We start from the raw sequence: 14,760 nt of genomic DNA, 5'->3' as shown, positions 1-14,760 counted from the left end.
GCCATAGAGTAAAGGTGATTCTAAGTATGACAGAGATAATTGTCTGCTCTGAGAAGCTCAGATGCATAATATTTATATCTTGCCAGACTGATAGATTAATCTGTAAGCMACAATTTAAGTAAAACTCTGTACTGCTTTGTATTACTGATAAAAGATGCCAGAACATGTGTTTTTTATCTTGATTTATAAGTAATTCTGCAGCTGCTTAGGAATGAAATGCCATGTGCAATCAGCATAGTGTATACTTATCTATGAACTCCAAGGTTCATCTAATATCTATCAGGCCATTTTGTACAGTCAAAAGGAGGCTATTTCCAAACTTGAAAAGAATTGATTTATGTTTTCAATTAAAAGTAATTATTTCAAACCAGCTACACTTCTGTAGGCTGTATGTGTCTGGTAACAATGAGCCTATCTTAAAATGTAGAATATTAGCAGTATTTTTCCTCTTCCAGCTACAAGATAAATCTACTTAAATGTAACACTGTGGTTTAGACCATAGCTTTGGGGAATTTGACTTGTATAAATGGGGTGGTAGAGCATGAAAAAATCAATTCAGTGAATATTTATTAAAGCCTAGCAAAACTTTTTTTAAAAACAAAGCTGTCACTACAAACTTACTTAGGTGCCAGACGTGCGTTGTAGGCTGCAAGGTCTGCAGATTTACTGCAAATACTAGATGTGTAGCATCCACTATGACCACTTGTTGCTTACRTCTTTATTTCTTGCTTGACTTTCATATTATAATTTGATGATGATTTTTCTATTTGTTTTTTAAAGATTATTTAAGCTTCCATTGAAATTAGACACTAACATGCTTCCTAGTGTGTTTGAGAACCTGCATCTATATAAAAATGAGTTATTTACAAAATGCTAAAGGAGAGCTATTTCTACATTAACTCTCAACCTCCTATTTGCTTTGAAGTCATTTTGCCGTCTCACACTAGGGTTCTTTTGGTGACAGTTGTTTTAAACAACTGTTTCTATGTTCTAAGACTGTTCTTTCATTTTTAAATAAGCTTACAGTTTTATTTGGAAAAATACTGCTTTGCTGCTTGTGTAGAAATTTTGTTTATAAACTCACCATTTTTTTTGATATCTTGGAAGAAAGTGACTTGGGAAGGATCTGTGGATCTTTCATTTTAGTAAATGTATATATAAGACCTCAATAACTTCGCAATATTTGTTAAATGCCTCTAATGATTTTGTACTTGCTACAAGTATAGCTAGAATACCTTTTTATTCTCAAGTGTTTTTCTTTTTATCCTGCTTGTCCTGTTTTTAACCTTTTACTTGACTTTGATCTTACAGAAGGGGAAGTAGTTCTGAAATCTAATTGTCTCAGAAGCCAGAATGGAATGTTTCTTTTGTCAGTGTTTGGCCTATTGGAGTTTAGATATTAGGTCAATAGTTGCATAGTAACATTACTGACTTTAATGGTATTATAATATATRCTATATAGGCTACATATTGACATGTAAACTGTATATAGTTGTTTAATAATAATTTGACCTAGATGATGATGAATACCTCTATTCTGGTGTGCTTTAAATCTAATTGGAATCAATGATACTCCTTATTGAAGGAATTTCAAGAAAGTGTGCAACAATTAAGTTATTTCTGTGACAAAGTTATATTATGAGTATCTAGTGCAGCAGCTAATGAATGTCTAAGTTCTGTCATCATGCCTATGTTTTACTGTCATAATTATATCAAAGTAGAATGTAGAAGCTTAAATAATGATCTGGTTTGCAGCCTTTTCTGCTTTTAAAGTATATGTATTTAAAGGCAACTTGATTTGTTTTCAGTCAGACATATTTCTGTAACAGGAATATTAAGTCTAATGGAATTTTATTTTTAAAAATGTGATAGTCTACCCTTTCCTCCACACACGTGCAGAATTTGGGATAAATGGAGTAGGTCCACACTAATTCTATCCTGATTGATTACAGAAGAGCTTGAAAAGCAGAAGAGCTAAAAAGTTGCATAAATGGTTAAATAGAAACTGAGCCTTTTCTAGACTTAATTTCATAAATTAGAACCATTTTATTTAGAGTGAATTTTCAAGAATGCTGYTTGTGTGCACCTCCATGAATTGCAAAGTGAATTGGATTTATTTATCTCACTTGAGTTTGTTTCCTTATAGTTAAGCAGAGATATAGTTAAGCAGAAGGGTATTTATAGGTAACTGTGAGGGTGTGTTTTGGAAGGTATGTTACCCTCTGCTGAATAATCTCACTGATGCTGAAATAAAYCAGAATACTTTTTTTCTGCTATGTCTGTCTCCAGCCTTCTTGGATAAACTTGCATTAGTTACATTTAGTGGTCATTTGCAAGCAGTGAACTCTTCTGACAAAACTGAGATTATAAGAAGTGATATTTCTTTGTACTTCTGTCAGTCTCTTAAGTGTAAGAGCTGCCTACTTTTTACCAGACAAACTAAACTATATGATTGTATGAAAGATGAATAGAGAATGTGAAGAAAATCTGTGTCAATCTGTTCATTTTAGCAAGATAGCTAGAAAAGCATCCTACATCTTTAAAATACTGAGATGCGTGATGCGTGTTTTCTTCTTGAGTGGTTTACAGAGTCGATTTTATTTTTCTGTAAGAAATATTGGATTATGTAAGGTAGCCCTATCAGCAAGCTGGCAGTATTACAGCAAGGAAAGGAGCGGGAGATACCCATGTAGCCTGATRGAATAGCTTAGCAGACGGAGTACCTAATTCCATAGCTAGGGGAAATGATTTAAGCAGTATTAACCCCCTTCACACATACCCTGTGTAAAGATATTGCTGCTTCTGCACAATCTCCTGCTTTGAAGAGGTGGATCAGTTTGTGAACCAAGGGAATATGGTGATGTTCTGATCATCTTCCCTTTGGTATCATTATACTGAAATGGAAGGCGAGGTTGTCACAGCTGATTTAGGCTGTTTTTTGAAGAGATGGGGTGTTGAGACTGTTTTATTCTGCCTACTCTACCATCCAGGCACAATGTTGAATCTATCTTATTTTCTTCCTTTGGTACAACAAATACAGTAGAAAATAAAGAATATKAATAAAACTGTTGCATGGAAAAGACCTCTTAGTTACCTCCAAAGAGGGGTTCTGTACATTTCCTCTGTTAGTATAGCTGTATCATCTCTCTGACCTGAGAGGTGATATTTCTAGTATGAAATCCGGTTTAATACTAAAATATCTCTTTAATGTCATTGCCAACTTGTCCAAAATTTCCATTTGACCTAAAGATATCTGATGATTTTAAGGTGTATCACTTCCTCTCAAATCTATCAATTGAGTTTGACTGTTGGCATTTCCTAGGTATATCCCTCAGGATGCAGTTGTGGCTGTCAGGTAATTTGTTCTTCACACTCTTTCACTGAATGACTTTGGCCAGGGGTKTGTTAAAGCCCAAAGTGAAAGCATACTTGCTAATTTATTACAGTGACAGTGTCAGTAGGTGCATAGCAGGTTGTAACTTTATTCAGCTGTATATCTTGTATTTGGTTCTGGCTAGTCTAATTATCAGTAAAAGAAAACAAAAACCCATAATTAGATGAACAGTACTATCTGAGTTCTGATTTCTTTTACTTGAAGCCTTTTAATAGATTTTAAAGACACATTTCTAGTATTAGAAAGTACCGCTGCAGTTGAGGAGTAATGTTGTTAATGTGCTTTTCTTCCAGCTTCTCAAATGTGTTTATGTATATTGATAGTCTGCACGCCCTCCTATGTCAATGTCTCCAACTGCTTTTTCTTTGCTGCAGTTCATTCTTCAATTTTATTATATTTAAGTCTGTATGTCCATTTAATATTTTTTGGGGCAAACAATGCTAGTTAGGATATGCTAGCTCCCTTTCACTAAAGAGAAGGCTGTTTGAATGAGGTCTGACTTAATTTAGCTATTCTGATATTTTTATTGTTCTAAGAGACCAGGAGTTATGCAAGTAATCCACTGCAAAATAATAAAAGTAAAATGCTAGTTAGTAGTGTAAGACATTGCACTACTTATTGTTGCAATAAAACAGCATTTTCTTAAATTTGGGGGTTTGACTTTCTCCTGATTTTCTATTGCTAAATAGTTGAGCTTTCGAGCATTTTATTATTCCAAATTAGTGTTTSAGAGGAACTCATTTTCCATTCCTAACATTAAATAGCTCTTCTTTTGTCAGATCAATAGAAATAGTGGAAGGAGGCCTATGGGACCCTTCCATTCTTGGGATGAAGGTCTAGGAAACTACCAATATAAGACAAACAAWGAGCAGTTTGCTTTTGAACTGAAAAGAACTTTCTGCATAATAAACATATGAATGKACAGTACTGGCTTTTGGATTAGAAATGATTGTCATTTGGTCRAAAGTATGTTCACTCAAAAGCCTATGACAAGCAAAACACTATCCCATTTCAATACAAAAATAATTTCAATTAAACTAGAGAAATGGTTTTAAAAGARTTTGCGTGCATATTTGGTCTTTTCTACTTTTACATTTCATCACAGGCTTTTAAAAGTTTTCCCTCTTTATTTACATGTAAAGCACAAACTATATCTTGGGGAAATACCTGGTTTTCATAAGTACTTTCTGTATACTAAGTATACTAAGTATATAAGTACTTTACTATATACTTTCATAAGTATATAGTAATTCTCACATTCCCATCTACCTTAGGTAGACTGCTTTCTTAAAAAAACAGAAGTTGGAGGCAAAACAATTTCATACTTGGAAGTTGAACTGGCTTATGTTAGTGATGAAGGTAAAGGGGTGGGGAGGAGGAGAAACAGGTACAAGATCAATTTTACAGCTCTAATGTGTAGACCAGCATCAACACAGTTGTTTTAAGTCAGAAGCTTCTAGCAATCAGCTATAAGGTTCTGAAACCACTTTCCAAAAATGCATAAAGAGAATCTGAAGCTTAACTACTTTTCTACTTAGGTTTATAACTACATTAGACTCTTTTCACTTTCAAAACCAGTAGTAACACTGCACCGTGTATCATTTTGCCTTGCAAGGTATTTTTATGGTTAGCTACCTGCACTGCCATTTCAGTCCAAAACGAGACCTGCACCCCATGGTGTTGTACCTCTGTGGCAAGGCACAGACGGTCTCCCTTCTCTTGTCAGGTATGATAAAAATATTTTCAGTGTCTTAGCATGGCCAAATGCAAGATGTCTGATGAAAATCGATGGAAATCTGGGAAATTCATAAGTGCGGGAAGAGAGAAGGGGGGGAAAAAAGCTTCTCAAAGTTGGTATATAAACCAATAGTCATATATTCAGATCTTTCAATCACTAATAYTTAACAATCACAGAATCACAGAATAGTTAAGGTTKGAAGAGACCTCTAGAGATCAYCTARTCCAACCCCCCTGCAAGGACACCTAGAGCATGTGGTATAACATTGCATCCAGGCAGGTTTTGAAGACCTCCAAAGAAGGAGACTCCACAGCYTCCCTGGGCAGCCTGTKCCAGGCTCTGTCACCCTCACAGGAAAGGGGTACCAGTAAATAATCCTCTGGTTAATGTCAGTACTGAGGTAAATAAAAGAGCYTTGCTTTTTGACTTTAGTCTTCATAATGGCTTTTAAATTGACTTTTAGAAAGCGTGTTTAAGAGTATTTGGCCTATCTCCTTTTCAAGACTGAGCCAACTTTATTCTCCAGAAAAATTTTCTTTATTAAAAAGCATAAAATAATAAAAAGGCAAGATCAATAGATGTGCAATTGCCTCTATCTTAAACATRTACAGGCTAAAGTAGGAATAGCACAGATTTCAAGTACAAGTACCGACTCTTTTCTTTAAAGACTCTATCACCATTTTCATAAAATTACCTTGAGCGGTACCTGAAGAATYAGGAGCTGATACCAGTCCTTAATGTTAAGCTATTTCTCTTACACTACGTAACAGATTTATTGAGCAGCATGCGAGGACAAGAACAAGCTTCTGGAGTAASTATTGAATGATATCATGAAATGGCTGAAATTTTGATTTCAATTAATGTTTTAAGAACTTGGCTTTGTTATAATAATAATAAAAAAGACAGCTTTGGCATCTTGCTAAGAACTCTAATTTTAATTGCAAAACCAGTAGAGTTCACCTTCTTAAAACAAACATCATGAGATCCTTACAACTTCTACAGGCAGAGTACAAAATAAATAATATAAATAACACATCCCATGAGACAACAGTTTTGAAGAACTTAGGACTCCATAAGCTATGACTAAGGAAGATATCAATTAGGACCACAAATTAGACCTTTACAAAATAYGATACAGAGAAGTTAAATGCCACAGGCTTCATTCCTCAGTGACACTTAATGCAAATTTAGATTTCATACTTTTGAATTACAGACTGGAAATAAGATGAAGAAGCAACAAAAATGAAATGTAAACTAAGATGAAAGCATGCTTAAAAGCAAACCACACTTATGAAGTATTTAAATATTACAATGCTTCATGGCAAACTATTTTTAGAACTTAGATTGTGTACTCTACAGAAGTTCAAAGATTGYTACAGAACTTCAAATACTCCTAGAACTTCTCTGTAGATAACTCCTTTCTATACTACTTAACACACTGATATATTCACTTTTATTCTACTTTCTACAATAMCTTTTAGTTCATTTTCAAATAGAGTATATATTAAACTTATTTAATTCCTGCCATTAGGTCTRTTTTTCCCTTTGTTATGTCTAGGCATATAGACATTTTAGATTCTCTAGAAGTTAAGCTATCGTTATAGATGTTATTAAATACAGCTGTTTTTGATCAATAATTATGTAAGTTTTATTGTTTATCTGTCATTCCTTCACAGCCATTCTTGATGTTAGAAAGCAAAATAAATATAATGCTTAATCTATTAATATTTTTAACTCTATTTTTTATTAGTTTTCTAATCTGACCTAGCTGGACCTACAAACTTAGGACATGTGTTTGTAAACCTTGCTTTACTTCAGTGACTCTAYAGGTTGATATATTACAATGCTTTAATTCAACTGAACTACAAATAAAAATACATATTCTCAGGACAAATGCATCCTTTTTATGGCCCTGCTACTGATAATGTATAGAGAAACCACATACTGTATCTTCAGATCTAATACCATCATAAAATTTCATAATCATGTTCATTCTGTGCATACAAAATCAATAACAAAATGAAATTCTTCTGGAAAGAGTGATTTTGCAGGAGCATCTTACTCATTGAAAATGTATTTGTCTATATATTTGAGTTATWTATGCTCACACTGGGTTCAGTGATGAACAGAAGCTTACTGCTTTCCTCTGCGAGTACCAGTGCAGAGCCAACATAGCTAAAACACCAAGTCTCTCAGCATTTCTATGTGGTTGTCATGTTGCCATTATAGTTGGAAAGCAGGACTGCTAGAGACTAGGACATGCTTAATGTGTATGTCCTTGTCTTGAAAGTCACTGATTTTCTTCACACTATCAGAAATACTGTGGGCAGAAGAAGTAAAAATACCATTTTGCTACTTCCTCTTCAGCTCATTTTGGTGTCCAGGTGGTATTTTCCCTAAATACCTTGGTATTTATAGTCCTTATAGTGTGTGTGTGTGTGTGTATATATATATATATATATATAAAAAAATAGTCCTTAGTGTTTATACATTCATAGTCAATAAGTTTCAAGCACGTATTAACAAGGAGCGGAGAATTCAGAACACCCTGGTTCCAATTTGTTTTCTGCTGAGATAAGGCTTTTTATAAAAACAGGAGTTTGCAGAATTCTTGAGGACACTGTTCTTCCCTCACAAAAGCAAAATGAACTTGTGAATTTTTCAAAAGTTTTAAGTGCCATGCATGAGAAGTAGAAGTATTACCCTTTGTCAGGAAAACCACACATTATTTGACCAGCTACTTAGAAGATTTGAAGTGACCTTGACTGAAGTTACTGTATGCCTGGCAAGTGCTCTACAGTAATGTTTTCGAGAGGTTATGGAAAAGCACAGAAATCTCAAATTAATAGGGGGGAACACATGCACTCATTTAGCYACAGCAACCTCTTTTAACAAAAACTGGTTTTACTCAAGATTCTACAAGTACCTCTAAGCTGTCTAGACATTCAGTTGAAAGCTCACAGGTGGAACAAATCACTTTGAACCAATAATTCAAAATTAAWGGTACTATACATTTGTATTTTAATTATAAGGAAAGCTCAGTTCAGAAGCAAACTGATCATTGTTTGTCTTAAGTTGGTAGTTTCCTAGATTTTCATCCCAGGGATAGATGTCCCGCAGGCCAGCTTTCATTATCTGTAAAAGTGGGGTAGATCTTCACTGAAGAAAAATGCATGTGTTTTTTTAGCTCCTGATATTTATTGGTGAGACTGAAGTGATAAACTTTTCCTTTTCTGACATAGGGAGTGGAGAGCTGGGAGTACTCCTCTGTTTGAAGGAATGGGACAATGCACATAAGTCTAGAGACAGCTAGGGAGATGGAAGGAAAATGCCATTAGCATTTAGGGCCTAAGCATTAAGACTTCCTCTGTCTGGGAAGCTAGATTGCATTAGGTGGCTATATTATAGTCTAACTTAGAGATAATGTAATTTGCAAGTAAATCTCAAAGTTGAATTCTTCTTGGTGGAGTAGCAGGTGTGGTATTAAATACTTAGAAAGTGCACGTCCAGTGTCTGTCTGAATTGTTGAAATGGCTTTTGCTCCTTCATCTCTGCACTAAGTGAATTCCTAAGTTGGSGTCAAACTAAATACCTGCCAGTGGCCAACTTTCCTACTTGCAACAAGASAAATATTTTAGCTTGCTTTCCTAGCACGAGTCCAGAACATGTTAGTAAGCAGACTGTTAATTTCACATACCATTTCTGACTTCTCTATCATGCAAACGCTGAGCCTGGGAAAAAGAAAATTCACTTCTAGTGAGATTGATCCTTCCTTGTTGGTGTCTTTCTGTGTCAGAAATTGAGCTGTCTTCGAGTTGTCTTTTTCCACCTTGTCATCCTTCTTTCTGGGGGAAAGTCCAAGAACATTATTTCTCCTTTTTCTGTAATGAAGCTTGTGCATAGGAAATGTGTCAGCGTAGCGGCTCCTAAGACTCAGTGATGCTACAAGTCGTGCTCTGTACATCTGCCGTACAAGTGTATTATGTAGCAGTGTTATGGATGAGGCTCCTGAAGAAAGGTAACATTAAATTTCAAATTTAAAGGTTGATATTCTTAGTTGTGAGTAGGCAACTTCTCTGGGCTCTCTCTTTTTTATGCTGAGTGGTGGTAAGCGGTTATAAGTAGCCTGGATATTATTTTAACAAAAAATTTCTGCCAGAAAGGAACCCTTCTGGCCTAAATCCACATGTTAACAGATTGTAAAGTTCCTGTCCGGCTGTGTTGTTCTTATGTTCTTATCTTTCTTGGTAGTTTTTAACTAGTGTAAGTGGTAGGTCAAATGTCAGTCATGATCTTCAGGGTAAATTCAGCTCTGATTTAAATAGTGGTCTTCAGCTATATTCTTTTTATGCCAAAATACTTTATCTTGCGTTTAGTACTTTCTATAAACATGACAACTTAGGCAACTGACAATACAAGTGTAAGGAACATAATAACTTCTGAGATAAGCAGCCATATAGAATCTTTTGCAGTAATAGCCTGCCATAGCAAAAGGCTGTTCAGCCATGATTATTCTCCTTATAAAATTTATTCTACATCAGTGAAATTGTACTGAGTTCAGATCGGCTACTTTTTGTTTACAGGAACAAATTATGAACTTTAGGCAGCCTGTTTATTATTGTTATGGACATCAGATTGCTATCAGAGAATGAAAATGGGGAGGTGGGTGTGAATCAGAATTGGGCATGAAGCATTATACTGTTTTGCTTTAATCCTTTTTGTAGTTCACTGTGACCTTTACATTTTTAATCCCTTGTTTATCTCCTATTTTCTGCTATAAATATAGCAAGATGTACCAAAATATCATTTTTTCCCATACTAATTTGCTACAATCATAAATGTATAATGTTAACCATACTTAAACAATTCTAGATTAACTTTTTACATAAAAACGGCTCAGAACTTTAAGAATCTTTTTTTTCTTTGAGACTGAAAAAGTTAAATTGCAGAACTTGAAAAGCTGCAGACAATATGATATTGGTGTGTCATTTTGATCCTTTAATATCAACCAATTTACTGATGCTACCTTTATTATGCTTTTAGAGCATGACGTGTTTTGCTAAAGAATTTTACGGTTGTGCAAATAAGACTAGAAAAAAATTGTATGGGATATAACGCCTTTTATTGGCTTAAGAGTTTCATTTGATTTTTTTCCATACTTTCCTGCCTATGATAGTTTGCTTATTTTGATTATGTAACCTACTTAAGGCAAACATATTTTATAATATGATATAATATTTCATTGAGCTTAATTAGAACTTAATATATCAAACAGCATTTAATCAATTTAAAAATATTTGAAAGTTTGTCTCTACGACTTTTTTGGCTGCATGCACAATAATTTGGATGACCTGAGAATAATAGTCAAATCTATCACAAGTTTAAGGATGAACTGACAAGTTATAGTTTAACCTCTTTTGCTGTAGCAAGAACTTATATACATGTTCTGTCAACACACTGTTCTTGCGTGCATTGTAATGTGGCTGTATATGAAAAGGAATACCAGTTGCAAAGCGTATTGTGAACTAAATTTTGCCATCTGCTTAAATTGTAGAATTGTATTGAACTGAACAGAGAAAAACATGTGCAYGTCAGACAAGAGTGAGTACTAATTAATATTTATGAACTTTTGTAGCTCCTTTTGCATGTTGTTTGCAAATGCATTGTGAAATTTACCACTTCAGGAGTTATTCACAAATATTCATTAATTTTTATGTGTAACTTTCTCTTTAGTGTCTAGCTCAAAGTAGTTCCTCTAAATATTCATAATTTGGAATGTGACTGGTTGCATAAGTCATATGATATTACTTCTGCTTTTGAAATAATAATTTATGTAAATAAGTATAAGAAGAAATGCAAATGTTGAGTGGTAGTGCTAAACGCGTAGCTTGGAATTAACATGTGGAAAATTGTCTTTTTACAAACATATTCAGAAAAGAAGACGGTAGGACTTTGAGGAGAGTATATGAGACTCAAAGGACTTTCCCAAGAGAGTCAATTGGTTATGTTCTAAATTTCCCTTGGGATTTTAAAATTCACTTGAATGATTGTGGGAGGGAGCATATAATATTTGAATTAGAAAGCAGGCTTCTGATTATTCCATGAAGTGCTTCTCAGATCATTAATAAACATCATTATTGAAAGATTACTCTTCCAAAATAACAAGTTTAACAATTTTTAAAATGGGTGGAGTAGAAGTCTAATGCTGTAAGAATTAATACATAGTTATGGGTAACCTAAGTCTTTTCTTGCCTTCTGACTCTCCAATGAAATAGTTAAATACCAAATAACCTCCTAAATAGTCAAGATACTTTGGCTGGAGTATCGAAACACTTCATGTGCTTGATCTCACTCTTAGGACTTGCCTGCTTTCCCCTCAAAGAAAATTAGATCCAGGAGAGTAAGTCTGCAAACCACTATGCTGTGTTTCAGCAAAATTTATTAGATTTGACTGACTCTTTCTCTTACTGCTCACAAGCTTCATGCATAAGAAACGAGTTCTATCTGAACATCCCACACTAGCTGTTTCCCTAATGTGTAGTTGTCACTATATTTCATTTCCGTAAAGGTACTGACGTGGCAGGCACTAAGCTGCTTGGACAATCCTAAAGCCAATGCCCTGTCTTGCAATTCAGAAACACTTTTTGTTATAAATTGTCTTCTAGGAGGAACCTGTTAATCATCATTGGGTAAGTCACAAAAGTCAAAGTAATTCTATCTTCTTGAAAAGAACAAAATTCATAAMTAAATGAATTGGTATAGCCAAAAGCCAATCTACCTTTCAGTTGTCTCCCTTTTTCTTTCTGTTATCTTTGCTTATGAAAAACAACCTTGGTTAGCACTGAGTCAGTATAATGGTTAAAGAAAAAAAGAGCCAACAAGTAAATGTGTAGTTGATGTCTGTGAATGTTTCTGATGCAGAGAGTTCAAGCTCAATTTAAAATGCAGCTGTTCAGTAGGTAGCTGAACTCAATGACAAATGGAAAAATAAAAGAAAAACATCTGTGAATCTCTTCTCATATAATACTTAAATGAATTGTGCTTACTGAGAGTTCCACTTTGCAAATTTACAGCCTGGCTACTGCAGTTTTAGTATTGCACTTTAGCAGGAGTGCTTGACAATATCTTGCCACTCAAAATATATTTACTGGAGAGCTGGGGGGGAAAAATCAAATATCATTCTGTCATTTTGAATAGAGATGTTGCATTTCAGTATTAAGGACTTTAGACACTAAACTGTCAAATATTTTGAAGATGAACACTCCATGTGTACACTTGGATTGGTTTTGTTTTGTAAATTGTATGAAAAACTAAAAATAAAYGGTTACAAGTTCTACCCTCACTATTTTCTGGATAGTTGAAGTACAGCATAGATTAGTGTGTAGGAAGCTTATTCAGAAAATAATCCCTTCTCCCCACTGGATTTCTGAGCATACTGTGTAGATTAATGCCAAAAAAGGGGGGAAGTGATGCAAGGTTTAAACCTCAAGGTTTTCTTGAGGGTTGRCAGTGCTTGTCCAAAGAGCAAAATATATTGGTATTGGCTCTTTTATTACCCACCAAGATATCCACGTAACTGTCACAGCGGTTCCCTTTTTCTGAGCCCTTCCAGGTCCTGAGCAGACATGCGAAGAACCACATCTGCAGGGCTGGCCAGCTCAGGCAGTCCTGCAGGGTTACAGAGCTCAACCCTCTGCACAGCCTTTGACATTTAGATAGTGGAGCTGYGGCAGAAAATTGTTAAATAGCTTACAAATCATGACATGCTTTTGTAGCAAGGAGAATGAGTGAAGGGAAGGTCCTTTGAACTAGCTTGCTTTGGCAAATATTTAAGAATATGACTTTTTATTTTATTTTTTTTTTTTAAGAAAAAAAACCTATAGTCATGGAGAATGCTTCATGAGGAAGGATCCCAGAAAACTTCTTTTAGGTGAAATGTTCCAGAATGGTAAGGAAACTAAATTCAGGAAAAATATACTGCTTCTGCTTCTTTCTATATACCTTCAATGGTATCTTAAAGTAATTCTGTAAATAAAACTCCTGGATTTGCTTCTCATCGTTAATGTATAGCTCTTATCTGTACCTGAGGAATCAAATGATGGAATAAAACAAAGCCTCAAGAAAACAATTTAAGGTCACCAAATGGTATTAAAGGGAGTTGAATGAAAAAATATCTATTATAAATTCTAGTTAATCTAGTAACTGCATTTTTACTTTAATACCTTAAAGGCATTTCCTCTTAGGGGTCCCTCCAGTGAACTGTCAAATCTTCCATTCTCTCTGCAGGATCTGACATTGGTCAATATTTACCATAATCTCAAGGAGTACTGAAGTCTGTGAGACAGTTTGTAAAACCAAAGGATTTACTTTTCTGGAACAATTCTAGAACAAATTTCTTTAGAAGCATTTTCTAGAAAAATGTTCATAATCAGTTTGTATACTTGGCACTCCAGATAACTCCTGATTTCCTTGATGGAGGAACTTGTTGGTCTCAAAAACCTTATGCTATTTTTCTGATGGTATATTGACCATCAAAACTTCTATGCTTCTGCTCTTCTGTAAATAAGGTTAGTTGGCTGGTTCAGTTCTGGGGATTATGCCTCTGTATGTGTCTTTGAGGTCAACACTTGGGATGAAATGMAAAGATTCTCAAGTCTTTTGATATTTTTCCTAGCAGAAAAGTGTTTTTCTATTATTGGGGATGATTATATGCCTGTTACTGTTTATCTCTATTTAGAAATAAACAATGATTTTTTTCCATACAGAGAAGATTTTACAGAAATAAATAATATGAACTTTACAAAATGAATAAAATTTTAATCAAAAAATCCATGATCAGGACATGTCTTCCTGATTCAGTCCTTTAGTACCCTGATTTATCTTTAGCTGTCATGCAGTTATTTCCATAGAAAGCCAGTAGCCTTGGATCATGTCATGGAATGAGTGGTAGGGGGGGTGAGTGACAAAATGCACTCCACTCATATGAACGAAATAATAGGTTTTATTGATATGGACAATGATTTCACGAGATTCTATGGCAAGGTATTCTATRGCTAATTATTCACTGCATGGAGGATTAAGATAATACACAATTATCTTGGATACCCTCCCGTTGGGTCACGAGGTTCAGATTGGAACCCCTTGCTTTCCACTCTCCTTCTGAGAGGAGTCTGGGTGCAGCTGGATCCAATTCTAGTCCCAGACCTGGTCAACGGTTTATGACTAAGAGATTTTGTGCACAGTTACAAAGTAAAGTTTACAAGTTCAGAAAGAGAGCGTGCTATATTCACTTGCCACAAATCTGTTGTGGAAAGGCATCTCTCAACCTTGAGGAGTAATCTTGAGAGGCATCCCTGCTCAAGGGGAGATCCTGGTGTGCAGCCCGCTGCCATGCCAGGAGAGCTCAAGGGGCTCTCGGGCTGTCCTCGTATTTATGGGATAAGATGATTGACTTAAAGTCATTCTTTCATTTCAAAGGACTTTTGTCTGGTGTATGCACCATCAGCCTTATCTCCTCATCAGGATGCAGCCATCGGGACTAATTGCTAGTTAAAGTCCGAGTCTGGGAAGATCAGGGAGCCAACTACCAGGGACAGATAATATCACTGGTGTTTAACACCTGARTAAG

General features: G+C 35.0%; 1 long non-coding RNA gene across 1 annotated transcript; it reads left to right on the top strand.

Annotated features, from left to right (window-relative positions):
- Positions 1-11,722: 11,722 nt before the first annotated feature.
- Positions 11,723-13,865, top strand: LOC112946414. The gene is made up of 3 exons (XR_003249238.1): positions 11,723-11,821; positions 13,001-13,080; positions 13,419-13,865. It is a non-coding gene; the product is annotated as an uncharacterized LOC112946414 (long non-coding RNA).
- The last annotated feature ends 895 nt before the right edge of the window (positions 13,866-14,760 follow it).

This window comes from Nothoprocta perdicaria, unplaced genomic scaffold (genome assembly GCF_003342845.1).
Source record: "Nothoprocta perdicaria isolate Ctin4 unplaced genomic scaffold, notPer1 scaffold_1, whole genome shotgun sequence".
Taxonomy (NCBI): domain Eukaryota; kingdom Metazoa; phylum Chordata; class Aves; order Tinamiformes; family Tinamidae; genus Nothoprocta; species Nothoprocta perdicaria.
The sequence above is the reverse complement of the archived record's forward strand: the minus strand, read 5'-3'. Positions and strand labels throughout refer to the sequence as shown.